Source organism: Thamnophis elegans, chromosome 8 (assembly GCF_009769535.1).
Source record: "Thamnophis elegans isolate rThaEle1 chromosome 8, rThaEle1.pri, whole genome shotgun sequence".
NCBI classification, from domain to species: domain Eukaryota; kingdom Metazoa; phylum Chordata; class Lepidosauria; order Squamata; family Colubridae; genus Thamnophis; species Thamnophis elegans.
Window position 1 is genome coordinate 25427985 of NC_045548.1, and position 16609 is coordinate 25444593.

The following is a 16609-nucleotide window of genomic DNA, read 5'->3' on the forward strand; positions in this document are numbered from 1 at the left end:
TTTTAATTATTTGAATTATTAGCCGGCCAACTCCAATGGACTTTCCTGTCCAATATCCCTCCTCCCTCCCTCTTTTGCCCACTGTGTGTACATTACAGGCCCCGATCAAGGCAAGGAGTGAACCAGTGAACCCATCCAGATATAGAACATGGGAACACAGTGGAGCCTTAAGGGGAAACTCCGTTTTGCAAAAACCCCGTTCCACGACATTTTCTGCCAAACCCTGTGGGAAAAATCCTCCCAAGCCGCTTCTCCCTCCGCATTAGCCCCGTGGAAACCAGTCAACTCCGCAGCCTCAAAAAGAGAAGGGGGGGCGGATTTTTCACCAAAAAGGATCCTGGCGAAAGCCTAACGGGCGGGAAACGGTAGCACTGCAGCCAAACTGACCTGGAACAAGAAGTGATTGCTTCCTCCACCCACTTCTTCGAACGGCAGGCCTCGGTGGTGGTTAAGGCATCTATTTTTAAACACGGATCTTTCCTCGCTACTTTATGAGGTTGTGTCCGGACTTGCTTTCTGGGGCAACGGGCAGTAGTTTGTGCGGAACGGCCAGCGCAAAATACCATCCGTTTCCCCGTGCTCAGAAAAGGAAGCCCAGGTAAGTCCTTTGCTAGCAGGCAGGTTCTAGGACCTGTGCCGCCACCAAAGGACCTTCCCGGAGTTGCTTTTCTGAGCACAGGGAGACAGAAGGGACAAAATACTGTCCGGTTCCCCGTGCTCAGAAAAGGAAGCCCGGGTAAGTCCTTTGCTAGCAGGCAGGTTCTAGGACACGTGCCGCTACCAAAGGACCTTCCCGGAGTTGCTTTTCTGAGCACGGGGAAACAGAAGGGACAAAATACCGTCTATTTCCCCATGTTCAGAAAAGCAACTCCGGGAAGGTCCTTTGGTGGCAGCAGGTGTCCTAGAACCTGCCTACTAGCAAAGGACCTTCCCGGAGTTGCTTTTCTGAGCACAGGGAGACAGAAGGGACAAAATGCCATCCGTTTCCCGGTGCCCAGAAAAACAACTCCGGGAAGGTTCTTTGGTTGTGGCAGGCGTCCTAGAACCTGCCTGCTAGCAAAGGACCTTCCCAGAGTTGCTTTTCTGAGCACAGAGAACAGAAGGGACAAAATACCGTCTGGGTATACAGGGCCGGGGCAGGTGTTCCGGAACTTACTTCCAGGTCCGGTGACCAACCGGTTCACGATAACCAGTGCGGACCGGTAGCAACCCACCACTGATACAGATACTAGATATGTTAATAACTGATTCAGCTTCATTAAGTGCAGGGCAAAAAACCCCATTGAAATATGGGAAAAGCAGGAAAAAGAAACAGTGAGTTTAAATAGCTGTTAGTATCAGAGGCAAACTGTACTCTCACAACTGTCTGAGGATAGTCAATGATCAATAGGCTTAGTTCTAAAATTTCTTATCTAGTTGTGCCATATTATGTGTCTGAGAGACAAGTTTGAGTCTAATAGCCAAGTTAAGCTGCGTGAAGTTGAGGGGCTAAGATTTATTGCTGAACCCTGCTTTGGTAGACTGAAGCTAAGGCTGCCAAGATGAGAAAAATCTGTTCAGTTATATTAAGAGAATAAATCTGAAAATAAAACAGACACCTCCCCCCCCCCACACACAAAAAGCTATATAAAGTCCTTACTAAGACTCTGAAAATATTTAAGAGTCAAGTCTGTTTTTTCTTCTTCTACCACATTAAAATTGTGATTTTTGTGGATAGTTTCTGAAAATTAAAGCATGTTCAATGCTCTGAAGAACTTTGGAGCTGAAGGTTTATTTATTTGTAAGGTTTATATAATATTGTCAATCTGATCAGCTTTTAATGGTATATTTCAGAGCATCAGTAACAATGGGTGGAATGAAATTTTACTGAACATAATGACAGTGTTTCAGGGGAAGACTGTGAGAACTATCAATCAAATGGTATTATACAGATATGTTTGCACAGTTGATAAACTGAAATTTTCTACCTTTCTTGCATGGAAAACAGCACTATACATTAGAAGCAGAAATAATGATAATCATTAATGTGGAGGATTTTGAGAGTGGTTTGGATACATCCATGGAGGACGGATCTATCAAATGTTCTCACTCAAGGTTGAATGTCACCTTGATGGGGACAATATACAAGAGAACAATGATTGGAAAGCAATCAATCAGAATGCCAGAAAGTCTGTTGGTCACTTTGAGAGTCATAATATTAGATTAAGATAGTCGTCAGCTTGACCCAGCTTGTGTTTTTCAGGTCATACTTCCTGTTATCTCAGGTGGAGATTTTCTCACCGTCTTCTGACCCTTATAACCGAAGGTTCTGGAATCCAAATATGTTCTCCGCATATTGTACTTGAGCCGCCGGTTCTTTTTCTTAGCTATGATTCATTGCTCATAAACCGATTTTCCACTTTCTATATTATAAATTTCTGCCCTGCAGTAAAATATCCCTCATGTGTCTACTCAAATATTTCAACTATGGGTTAAGAGGAAATGTTCTTTTTGTGGTCTTAGTAATTATAGCAAGAATGGAACTTCCAATTTTGTGTGAATATATAAAGCAGGGCTTATAATTGCAACTATTATTCCTTTTCTTCTATGTAATGATAATATAATTTTCTTTGCAAAGTTTGAACTTAGGAACAGATCCAAATAAACAAGTTTAGTACATATCAGTGGGATGTCTGAGGCATGTCAGTATACTGAGTATCTTTAAACCACTGTCAGATCAAACGTGGCAACAACTGACCCAATTTCTTTTTCCCACTCCACACATTCACTGAATGTGGAAAGAAGTTTAGTTGTCTGTATTATTATGAAACTGAAAAACCAATAACATTCCCCCAATATTCCATATTCTTTCAGAGTTCTCTATCTATTATGTTTTGACCTTTCAAAGATGCTTCTCTCAAAAGGCCCTGATCATTTTTAGTATGAAGCTTCATATAGTTCGAGATAGCTTATTATATTGCACAGCCTCTATAGTCAGAGTATCTCAAAAATGAAAAAATAATGAAAGGTTTCAGGGTCATTATACGATTGACAAGACCAATTACTAGAGACTTTAAAAAAACCCAACTTATTATTTTGACATCTAAATTTGCTATTCTTGTTTAATGATATGTTTACTTATGACTTACCCAAGTCATAAGTAAACATAAATGTAACCCTTGCAACATGTTACTTTTAGCTGCCCCTTTCAAAGGGCCTGTACCAGGTTAAGGTATAATTTGGCCAGAAACGGAACCTAGTGGTATAATCATATACACGAAAGCATTAATTTGAATTACTAGTTTACTCTTCAACTGAATGATGATGTAAGACTATTAAATTTCCTCTCTTTATTTTCTCTGCTACTTAACTAAGATATATAACAGGTTTATATATTACACCAGAATAATACCTACAGTTGCTCTATGAGTTCATAATATTTAATTACAAGTTATAAGTCAGTAAGCACATTCTAGATGCAGCACTATAGAGATTTAAAAAAAAATAAAAATCTAATATAAAAAAGAAGAAAGTATTATTTCAACAATAGTGTATTTTTCCCATTAGAGAGGAGAATTATTCCCCTTATTTAAAAATCTTATCTGATATTTGATAAGCTTTCCTTTCTGTATTTTTGGGATATCACAAGAGCATAGTAAATAGTGAATATATGGCAACACTGGTCAACTTTGGGACTACTGAGTGAATATATGACAAATGATAATACAGACATGATATTTTCCATATAGACATATTCTATTAACATCATCTTGAGACTAATTATCACTTGAGGAAGGAAAATACTAATAATTAAATAATCCCCTTCATAATCAAGTCAAGCTTTTAGTTGCAGAGCCTGAAACATGAATGGAGTAATGAGCTGCCAATGTCAATTCCTTTTAAAACTTCCATAGTTAAATAGTAGATCTTTTAAAGCTATTTCAAATACAGCGAGGAGGGCTTTCCTGTTAAAGACCAAAGCTCATTGAAGATCCTCATTTCAATCAAGAACTTAAGACACTATAACACGTATTGTGATAACAGTTCAGTAATCAGGATTAGAGTATAGGCAATCCTTGAGTATGACAGCAGTTGGAACCAGGACTGCTGTTGCTAAGTGATGCAGTTATAAAACGCAATGACATGTGACTGCATCACTTAGTGATAGCAATACAGGCAGTCCCAGATGCCAAGACATGCAGGTCATTAAGTGGGAAGCAGCAGGAGTTCTAAGTAAGGAACAAGGATGCTGCAGGTGGAGGGGGAAGGCCCTCCTGGTACAGGCTGTGTACAAGTTGGACAAGGGGTGTGTGTACTGCAGTAAGACACAAGCAGAGGGAGGATACAAAAGGAAGCATGATTTGTGTGTGACCATAAGATGACTCAGGAAGGAGGGTGCAGGATGTATGAGAATACAGAAAGGTCTTAGAAGGAAGGTACATGGTGTGTATGAACACAGGGAGAGTGCAGGCAAATGTAGTGTGTGTGTGTGTGTGTGAGAGAGAGAGAGAGGGGGGGGAGCCTTGAAAGGGGAGTGCAAGGTGCATGTGAGCGGGTTGTGGGATGCATGCAGACACCTGGAAGCCCAGGAAGGGTTGTGTGAAGTGTGAGTGAATGAACGGAGGTCTGGGAAAGGGGGTGCAAAGTGCATGTGAGCGGGTTGTGTGCGACTGAAGGGGGAAAGGAGGGCATGGTGGGTTTGAGCGGGTATGAGCAAAAAAGGCATGGCAGAGACTTACCCGAATGAGTTGAGACCTTACCTCCCAACTTCCCAATTGACATTGCTTGTGAGAAGCTGCTTGTGGGAAGCCAGGAGGGAAGGCCACAAATGGTGATCATGGGACACTGCAGATGGTCATAAGTGTGTTGGTTGCCTGTGCCCAAATTTCGTTCACACAACAACAGGGGCACTGCAACAGTCAGAATTTTGAAAATCAGTTGCAAGTTCCTCCTTCAGCATTAACTTTGAATGTTGCTGAACCAATGATTGTAGTTTGAGGACTGTCTGTAATATCTCTTAAAGCGTCACCACAACTAAATATTTTCATGTTAGGTTAATGTATAACTTTCCAATAGGTAGCTTTAAAAATAAACATTTGCAAAGTATGGTTCTCTGTCTTGGTGCTAATCAGGAAGAAAGAAGAAAAAGTTCTTCTGAAGCCTTAAAAATGTGTTTGTCGATATGTAAAGTAACAAAAAATATACACTGAAAAAAAGTTCCTATTCCCCAGCTACAGTAGATTTGACAGACAAATTTTATCAGCAAACTAATTGCTAATCAGCTTCAAGTCAGTTTCACAATCACTGTTAAAAGCCACCTAGTTTGATTTTTGCAGCTTATTAGGGCTGCCTAGCACTTCATATCTGATTTCAAAAGGCTGCTTTAGAATGAACTACAACACTGCCTGAAACAGCCATTTTCAAATTACTTTGGAGGGATGGGAAAAGGAAACAGCCCTATGTGGAAATGCCCTGATACAAATATAAATGCATTACATGTTATCAGTAATTGTGCAAATGCTGTGTAACAAATATAGTTTTTTTTTTGGGGGGGGGGGAAAGACCTACAGAGTAGTATTCACTTATCTATATGCAAGTATCTATAGGTACTGAATTAAAGGAGATTGATTTCTAAATAAGGCTTGGAACATGATGGTTTTCAAAGAACAACAATATTATTTTGCTACAAAAATGATGAAATCGGTTTGGGAAGTACCGCAGTATTTTTTAATATTTATATTTTAAATTTAAGCTTTCCTACACATATAAAAATAGAATGTATGTTATCTTTTACTGTGCCCCACTTTAGTATTTTCGATAATAAAGGCAGTTTCTAAATATAAGATCATGCACTTGGAAAAAAGAATCGCTCAATTCAAACATGCTTGGGATAAAAACGTCTGTCATCCGACAAATTTTTAAAAAAATAAAATAACAAAGCAAAATTAATGAAAAAGAAAAAGAAAAAGAAAGAAAGAAAACAACAAAAGCAACTAAACAAAAATCCCCCCCCTCCCAACAAAGGATACTCATTGGGCCACTGGGTCTTTTTCTGTCTACGGTTTTCTGTTTCTAAGAACTTTAGTCTTAAGATAGACATTGGCGAAGACTATACAGGAATAGGTTTCATAGTAATTCTTAGTATTTCCACACACTGAATTAATATTTGCTACAAAACAATAATTTTAGGGATATAAAATAAAGGCAATGAATTATATTATTCAAAGATATTAAGAAGCAGAATCTTGCTATAATAGAAGTTGTAGCAAACTCATAAGTCTAATGAAAACATCTCACAGTAATACAATAATCAAGAACTCTCAGAGTACTGTCATGGTTCAAATCAATATACAGGGTCCAAAAAAGTATGTCAGATAAAATGAGCAAAAGAGTAGATATACATTGTATATCATGACTGCAGATTAGAGACAAAAGACTAACCCTTCATTTCATGATGTATTTCCAATAGCAACTCTCATAACTTAAAAGACCACAAAGCAATCAGCCTGATGGCAGCATGAGAAAAACATTTAACTAGCTTCAGCCCATACTACGCTTGACATGCCATATGTAGCAGTCATCCTATTGCTCTTGGTACATTCTGTCACCAAAGCAAACAGCTTAATATCCAACTGGCAATGTCTGTCATGCCATCATTTATATTTGCATAGAGCACTAAAAATTGGGAGTGAACCTCCAGGACTTTCTATTCCTTTTTCCTAAACTTTAGGATTCAAACAAGGTTGAATGGTGCTTTGGAGCACTCGGAATAGTCACATGGATCCTGTCTACAATTTTTTTTTAAAGCAGATACATCTTTTCAGAGATTGCACGGTTGCTCTCTGAAGTTGCAGGTCAATCCTGAGAATAATTATGTATGGTTTAAGGTGTTACACAGAGTTTCTACATGCTTCAAAGCACTTTTTTTGCTTTCAAATCCAAAGTACTAAAGTATACTGCAGGCACACTACTGTTATATTGCTGCTGCCCTGAGAACTTAGTTGGACAAGCAGGGATAAATTAAGCTCCACCCTATTTAGCTATTTAGGTTTGATGATACACACTTAGTTACATGGTATCCTCGACTTACAACCACAATTGGGACCAGAATTTCTGTTGTTAAGGAAGATGGCTGTTAAGTGAGTCATGCCCAATTTTATTACCTTTTTTGCTATAATTGTTGAGTGAAATTTGTTAAAGAATCACATGGTCATTAAGTGAATCCAGATTGCCCCATTGACTTTGCTTGTTGGAAGCCGATTGAGAAGGTCACATGACTCTGGGATACTGCAACCATTGCCAAGCACCCTAATTATGATCACATGACCTTGGGGATGCTGCAATGTTCATAAGGGCAAAGACAGGTCATAAGTCACTTTCTTCAGTTCCATTTTAGCTTTGAATGGTCATTAAACGAACAGTTGTAAGTCAAGGCCTACCTGTAGCATTCTCAAACAAACACTTCTGGGATTATTGCTCTTTCATACCAACCCAATAATGACCAGTGGAATAAGATGCAATGGGAAACTGAAAGAGGAATTGTCAGGAAAAGATCAGAAGCAGCGGTTGTATTCAGCCAGTCCTAGCCGGTTCTGGCAAACCTGTAGCGGACATTTTGAGTAGTTTGGAGAATCGACAAATACCACCTCTGACTGGTCCCTCTATTCCCTGCCTCCTGAGTCCCAGCTGATCAGCTGGGTCTTCTTTTGTTGCCCTTCACAGGAGGATGAAGCTGGAAAGCAGGTTAGTGGGGTGGGGAGGGAGTGGGGATTTTACAGTACCTTCCCCTGGAGTGGGGAGGGAATGGGCATTTTGCAGTATTGTTCCCCTGCTATGCCCACCAAGCCACACCCACCAAGCCACACCATGTCCACCAAGCCATGCCACAGAACTGGTAGTAAAAATTTTTGAATCCCACCACTGATCAAAAGGCAGAGTACATGTCTCCTTCTCCCTTCCCTCTCTAGCTATTTCTCTCTCACTTCATCCCAGCTGCCCTGGAAAAAGCCAGAGATAATAGCAGTGAAACAGAAATCAAATCAAAAAAACAGCCACAAACCTAACATGACCCAATTGATACAGGAAGTTAGTTTCCAATAACAACTATATAACAACCATGTTGTATAAAATAGCCCTGAGAAAAATGTGTCAATGTTCCAGATACTACCACAGCCTCACAAAACCAAATCGTGTAGTGGTTAATCTATTGTTTATTCAAAGCCACTGGCAGAAGTTAATAGACAGCTATAAACTAATTGAGTGTGTCTGTGTTATCTCCTCATTCATCTCACTTTTTCAATTTAGCTTTGTTAGTGTTCCATATGGTGCAGCATTCCTGCTGCTTGGATCAGCCACGCTCCACAAAAATGCCCTGCTAACAACAGGAAGCTAATAGTTGAACGGTTCCTCTAAATCTGTTTGACAAAGCTGACATTTAACACACCATGTCACATTGTCAGTAATCTGCAATTTACCCGTAGGCAGACAGTGGATGCTCAATTTATTTACCTCTCATATTTAAGAGCATAATTAATATTGCATTCTGAAACAAAAATGAGAACTTGACAAAGATTGTAATTTAAATTGTCCATTATAGCATGAGCTAAAATAAAACATTCGCTATATGCATCATTGTAAAAATGATATGTATAGCTGTAATTTAATCTTTTAGACTTAATAACACAAACCAAATTCTGCTGTAAGTTTAATGAGTTAAAAAGCACAAATCCTTCTATTATTTTGTTCTTTGAACACTTTAAAGATCCCATTCAATATTATACATTATTGAGGGAGATTACCTAAATTATTATCATTCTAATTGGGTGCAATTTGCAGAGACACAACTAAAGCAATATCCATGCGATTTGTTACATTACCATGAAAATGATAAGAAAATAGAGCTTTACATAGTAGGATTTTTAAAAAACAAGACACTAAAATGGTTCCTTTACTAGGATAAACATTTTGCTCTCATGAAAGTGGAAATGGGAAGAAAATAAAACAAATTCTTTATGATAGATAATAATTCAGTTTACAACTTAATCAATGGTGATTAAGTGTTATCAGATGAAATAAATATATTATTTACAAAACCAAGTAATTTCACAACAAGAATTGACACAATAAAAAGCTTATTTATTTCTTTCAGTGGGTAGTGCTTATTAGGTAAAACCTCTTGCATGATATAAAACCAGATACATCTTATCTAAAAAGTTAGGCAATTTACAGGTTTCTAATTAACTTGTGTTTTTGTACCAGCTACATATATATTCAGGGTAGATCTCAAGGCAAACAAGAGCTTTGCCACTGCAAACTACATTTTAAATCATATAATGCATCCCTCCCCCCTTAAACAGCACAATTTGCCCCCATGCCTGAATTCTGGAACAAATCATAATGAAGTACTGTTGTGTTTTACCAATCAGTTTGTGCTGGCTTGACTGACAGATTGAAGAGTTCTCTATTTCCTTACTTAGCAACCTCAAATCATAACTGCAATCACACTGCAAATAATGCAGTATAGTATAATGAAAAACAACATATAGAATTAAATATATTTTCCCACTCTGCCAAGCCTCCAAGAAGCAATTCATGCCTACAATAATTCCAATGAGTCAAGATTTCTGTCTGCTAGGTATATATATATATACAAATGAAGTGTTCCATGCAAAATCAAGTAACAAAAGAGCTATATATAAACTACAATAGTAGTAGTTTAGTTAAACTACCTTTTGGAAAAACAAATGATTACTTAGATCTTTGTTTTAAACTGATTTGAACTAGATTTCTGGCTTCATAACCAAATAACTGATTAAAGTTGTTATTATATAGAATAGCTCTAGGCAACCACACTGGCTTATTAAACATAGAAGACCTTGGTAAAAAATGCTCCTCCTCACACCCCACACATCCCCAGGCATGTTGTGTTATGTACAGGAAGAGAACATCTGAAACAGAGAGAGAGAATTAAGTTTTGGGAATGAATAGCCTAAAAATATTTTTTGAGTTCCTCTGAAGACACACCTCCAGAGAATACAGATTTGGCAAAGAGATTGCTCTTTCTCTCATAATCTCATGCTACTCATGTGGAGTTACTTGGCTAGATCTCAATTAAACTTCAACAGTTATTACTAACTTCAGACCATTTCAGATATCTTATGTGGGATTCTCCAAGGTAGAATGCTCTTCCAAAAGTGATCTCATCAGCCTGAAGTTCTAGAAGAGAAAGTAGCTCCTTTAATAATATAAAAAGCCGGTACATCTTGACTGGCCTAAGACTACAACCTAAAAGGACAGAAGACCAGAAGAAAAAAGGGATGGGGAATGAAAAGGCAACCAAGAAATTTAGCTACAACTCTTTCATAATTTTTACAATGACCAGAACATTTTTCAGGCATTTGGCTGAGTACATGAGAGCTTGAGAATGGACAAAGGACAAAGCACTAGCTACATATTGTACTTGAATGCAAGTATATTTCTTTATGAACCAAAACCCTAATAAAGCAAGAAACCATATACACTTAATTGTACACTTTATTTGAAATGAGCTTGTGGTAATTATCTTTGGATTTCTTTGCTGACTCTTAAGGCCTGAGAGATTAGAAGATGGGACTTCATCACTTTCAAGCTTTTACATATTCAAGTGACTAGCTGAATATAGTTGAAATAATTTCTGTTATCCTAAATCACTGAGAAAAACAAGCATTTTCTAAAATATTGTTTTGATAATTTGGACTATGGATTATTTTTAATTACCTCCTAAAAATCAGCCAATTATTGATTGACTTGATTTTCTTTTACAACCAAAGACCAAAGGTATGCATGTTTAGTTCTATTTCAAGGATATCAAGCTTTATAGTAATACAGACTTCATCTGGAAGGAAACCAGAATTGAAGTAATCCAATTGGAACTGAAATTAAGTGAAAATAAAGTAAATGTATTTTTTTTTGTTGATGTTTTCATATTCTTCTCCAAATTTTGGGTAAATGTTACCCTATCAAATATTTCCATGTCAAAATATCCCTCGGTGAGTAAAAAAGAAGCTTTCCCATAATTAATGATGAATAGGATCAAAAGGAAAAATTTAAAAGTAGAACAATTCTTAAATTAATCTTCAAAAATTATGGAGAAGTGTGTGGTATTGAAAGATCAGTTACTGAAATTGTGGAACAAAACAGTGGTATAGAGCTCTTTTCCCTTGCATGTGTAAGAAATATCTCTACCATACAGAAAAGTGTGTAATTTGTGTGTGTAATTTAGCAAGCTTTGTACTGCAAGTTCCTCCACATATTAGAAGTTACTTAGCCAGCTTTATGAATTGCTTCATTATAGTGTAATCACTCTTGTTAGCTTTTTATTTATATTTCTACATATAACATCAAATAAAATAGTATAAACTCTCTTCTAAATGGAGTAAGAAAGCTGTGACCTCTCTCACAGTCATATTCTTAAAAGATGGTTACTTGTTTGGTTTTCTCTGAATAGAAATGTCCTTGAAGGGTCTGCTACCCTTCTTGATAAGTCTGCCAAATCAAAGGGACTTGGAGGGATCTATCTTTCTCCTGGTTGCCATTTTATCCTGGTTTGAGTCTAATTTTTTTGAATCCTAAAGAATCTATTGGCTCCTTCTGACTTGGAAATTCTTGTTAAAGAACTTCTAGAGAATATACAGAGGAAGACTGTCTCAGTATGTGTAGCTAGGATCTTTTTTTAAACATTACTTTTTGATCCAGTATAGTGACAAACAATCCACCTTTTCTTCTGTGCATGTGCAACATATTTAATATTTAAAAAAACATATGATGAATAATTAAATTATATCCTATGGAAAATTCATTTAAATCTTAAACCAAACATTAAATAGATCTTCTAAACAGAACTATGAGCCATGGTGGCACAGTGATTAGAATGCAGTATTGCAGATTAACTTTGCTGACTGCCAGCAGTTCGATTTCCACCTGCTCAAGACTGACTCAGCCTTCCATCCTTCTGAAATGGTAAAATTCGGACTCAGATTGTTGGGGAAAATATTCCAACTCTGTAAAACTGCATAGAGAGTGCTGTAAAGCAAGGTGAAGTGGTATATAAGTCTACTTTCTATTGCTATTACTCAGTAAGTGTTTGCAAACAAACCAATAATAATGGTCATGATACCTTTTATTTTTCTTAAACCGTTACTCATCAGCCCAGCAAAATATACATGAATATTCCCCCCCACACCACCACAAACTCTTGTGCCTAAATGTGTAAATATATACACATTTTCAAGACTGTATCTTATGATACACTTTTATGTCTGATAGACACCAATGCAAGCTCCATTTTGGGAAATTTGTTTCCCAAACCAGACACAGCTGCTAAGCCATTATAAACCTGATGATTGCTTTTCATACAAGAGTAGCAAGTCAAGAGAAATTGCTGTACCAAGAAAATGATAGCTTGCTATTTTTTTAAGTTGATTTTTCGAATGGAAAATCAAAGTAGACAGATAAAAGATTTCTTTTTGTCATTTGCTGATTGTCTTAATTATACTTTCTGCTTTCTTTTCAGTCTCACAAAATGTAATCTTTTCTCAGTAAAACTGAGCACTCTATTTTATCTAATAATTTTATAGATAATGAGTCTTTGATATCACAGGACTTCTAAATATATAATTAAGAGAATCTTACAACCTGTTATTAGTCTGTTATTATTTTAAATAATAAATATAAAATACTACCTTGGTAGGATACATTGAAATTATTTAGTTAAAAGTTTCAAAACTGACGGTGTTTACTGACTGATTTTCTTACAAATCTTCTTTTTCCAGTAAAACAGCTTTCTAAGCACAGAAGACTGTCAACAAAGTCACTCTCTAAAATTTGAAAACCATTATGCACATAACATTAGATGTATTTATGCATACAATACATATGTGAAGAGATGAAAAGATAAGCAATTATATATGAAATGGGAAAACATTTCAAAAGATTTGTTCTGAACTGAAAGCTGAAATATTTATTTTGGTCATGTCAATTTATTTTGAAATGCTTTTATAATAAATGATGCTGTATTCTGCATCCCATAATCTGAAGAGAAGCATAATGAAAACATGATAAACTGGAATATGATATTCTTTTGTATCAAATGTTTGTTTTTTAACTAAGTATCTCTTAGTGAAAATACTTTTTAAAAATGGTACTCTATATACTGAAAAACTCCAGCAAGCATTTCTGCCTTTTAGCGGCCAGAATTATTTATTTACCTACAAACAGCCTGCATATTCCTCAAAACCATGGTTTGACACAGACTGCAAAGCAGCCTGAAAAGATTAATAATTAGCTAACTATAATCTATGTAAGGCAAATAATAATACCATGTTTTCCCGGAAATAAGACAGTGTCTTATTTTCTTTTGACCCCCGAAATAAGCACTTGGTCTTATTTTCAGAGAGGTCTTATTATTTTTGAGATGCAGGAGGCGACAAGCATGGTCATCTCATGGCTGCTGCTGCGTTGCATTATTTCCAAGAGGGCTTAATTTGGGGGGAAGAGCTTATTTTAGCACGTGCGCTCAAAAGCCCGATTGGGATTATTATCTGGGGAGGTCTTATTTTTAGGGAAGCAGGGTAACATTACAGCACACAATCTCCTTAACCTGAAACAATAATACAAGCAATTAATTAGGCAAAAGAAACTGGAGGACATGTAAGCATTATGGACTTTTCTCTTTAGTCAATCAAAATAAACAATTCATCTCTTTTCTGGCGTATCACTGCAGGACACCGTGGACCTGGCCTCCATTAGTGGGAACACTTGCCAGAAATGTGATAAAAATCACTACAGGAACAATTTAGTGACTCTTCAAAGTTACAACGGCACTGAAAAAATGACTTATGAAAAAAATGACTTTGACACTTAGAATCATTGCAGCAACTCCATGGCCATGTTATCAAAATTTGGGTGATTGGGAAATAGCATGTATTTATGACAGTTGCGTGTCCCGGGATCATGTGTTCACCATTTGTAACCTTTCCAGTTGGCTTCTGACAAGCAAAGTCAATGGGGAATGCTTAACAACTGCATGGTTCGCTTAACAACTACAGTGATTTGCTTAAGAAATTGGCAAAAAAGCTTATAAAATGGGGTGCAATTCATTTAATAATTAATAATCGCAACAGAAATTTTGAGCTCAATTGTGATCATTTGCTGAGGACTACTTCAATGTTGTGGTCAATTGTTGAGTACAGGGAACTTTCTTGTATCAGGGGAAGACAGTTCAATGTCTAAGAGATCCCTATATGTTAACATTTTGGCAACCAGGAAAACCCAGGGGGGATATGGATCTAATTTCTCAACTTAAATCAGCGAAGCACCAGGCACATATTTTATTACACCAGAAGTAAGTAAAAATAATATAGCATATAATAATATGAGCTGCTATATACAATCATTCTTCAGAGTGATTGACAAAACTGGCCTATACATAAGGGTTGGGGTCTAGTGTTCATTGGACCTATGCATAAGAAAGGGAGTAAGACCGACACTCACAATTATTGACCTATAATTCTCCTTACTATTAAAAGTAAAGTTTAAACTTCCATTTCTGTGAAAGCTTAGCGATTGAATGAAACAAGAAGGATTATTGTCAGAAGAACAAGCTGGTTTTAAGAAAAAACGTTCAACAATTGACCAATGTCTTATACTTCAATATCTCATCAAGAAATACATCTCCTGGAATATTGTTTCACTTTATGCAGCCTTTGTTCATCTTAAGGCAGCATTTGATTCTATATTTCAGACTAAGCTATGGAACAAACTATATAATACCACTATTTATTGCTGTTGTTTCTTATTTGTGCACTGAATGAAGAAGCAAAGCTTAAAGAAAGATGTACCTTTCAAGGACACCTGACAACACCCAATCCAACTATCAAGGGAGTAAAACAATGCTGTATATTGGCACCTCACACTTTTTATATAAATGATGTGGTAGATTGACTGAAAAATCCAAACTTCTATCCACCCAAATTATAATCCAAAATCCAAAAATCCATCAACCCCATACAGTATTACTATACTGTTATATGCAAATGATGCAATAACCCTCTTGAGGACGCCAATCGGACTCAAGAAAGCTTTGAGCACTTTCACATCTACTCTAAAACTAAAATAATAGGATTTCTAACTTGGGTGAAAAAGTGTTCCTGGACAATCAACATTCATGCCATTGGAGAAATGCATGGTGATGCCTTGGAGATAATATTTCAGACTACTGGAAATAAAAGGGCCTGTGCAAACTATGCTTCACACAGTTCATATAGGAGCACAATAGATATTTTAAGATTTCATCATTCCATAGGTCAATATATAGCCACAGGAACTAACCCACACACAACTTGGAACCCCATCTGATCTTGTACCATTGGAATTTGTTCAATCTAAATTTTTAAGATCAATTTTCCCAGCTCCCTTACTTTGCTTCTAATACTTCACTATGAATGGAGGCTGGAACGGTGAGAGGGGAGATGAGAATATGGTGGGCTATATTATTCTACTGGTTGAAGCTGACTTTTTACCCTGTAGGTTTACCTCTAATACCTACATTAGAAAACCGATTTCGAAGTAGATGTAAACAATTTACAATAACCTCTGTCCTGGGATTTCACACCATGTTCAGCTTCATTCAGTTTCATTGAGCGCTAAACAAGCAAGGATCATACTTTGGCAATGTCTGTTGAACATATACCATTAAATGGGCATTGATAATACCCATCAGCTTTCTATTGCAGATAGCAGGAGATATACTCTGGGATATATACTCTATGTGTCTTACGCAGTTTAACATCACAAATCAGAGAAGGTCTTTTACCTTAATCCAATATAATAATCTCAGCACTTCTGTCTGGAAAATCTAAAAAGAGCCTATATTCATTTTTAGTATGCCCTCGTGACTCAAGACAGGTAGAAACTATCAAAGATATTCTTCTGTGCTGCCTGTTTTATTCAGAACCTCAAAATACTCTTCATTTACTTCATTTCTGACTAGCAAAATAGAATACAGTAATTATCAGTATAAGCAACTTCAACTCTCTGACATCAACCCTGAAATAACACACTGGGTTGCTAGGTTTGTGTGGTGGCATGCAAAATCAGGTAAAGAATAATTAAGAGCAATTGAACCTGCTTGAGTATGGATAGTCAGAAATGGCTCAGGCTCAGCATTAACCATTGGCTTTGGAGTCAGCATTCTACGGCAGCTATTGTGCTACATTTTTCTCAGGTTTGACAAAGGTCTATAACAATTCTTAAATCCCTTTTGGATTGTTTTATTTACAACAGAGATGTGTGTATGTGTATTTGTATAGTATTTGAACTTTATACTGCCAATCCAAGTTTATATTAATCAGATTCCTAATTTTAATTTCTTGTTGTATATGTATAGCCTTTTAGCAATTTGATTTAACATTATATTTTAGCCAATTTTTTGTCTGCATGTACTTTTAAAAACTAATCTGGCATTATCAATTTAATTTTAGATTTTTGAATATTTGAGTACCAGTTTTCTTGTGCTGGTTAATTAATACAGTAAAGTTAAGTAAATCAATTATTTTATTCTATTTGTGTGTCACCTTTCCATCTAATGAGTTAT

General features: G+C 36.6%; 1 protein-coding gene across 1 annotated transcript in view; it reads right to left on the reverse strand.

Annotated features, from left to right (window-relative positions):
• Positions 1–16609, reverse strand: part of PTPRM (protein tyrosine phosphatase receptor type M) — a 495619-nt gene that overhangs the window by 105366 nt on the left and 373644 nt on the right.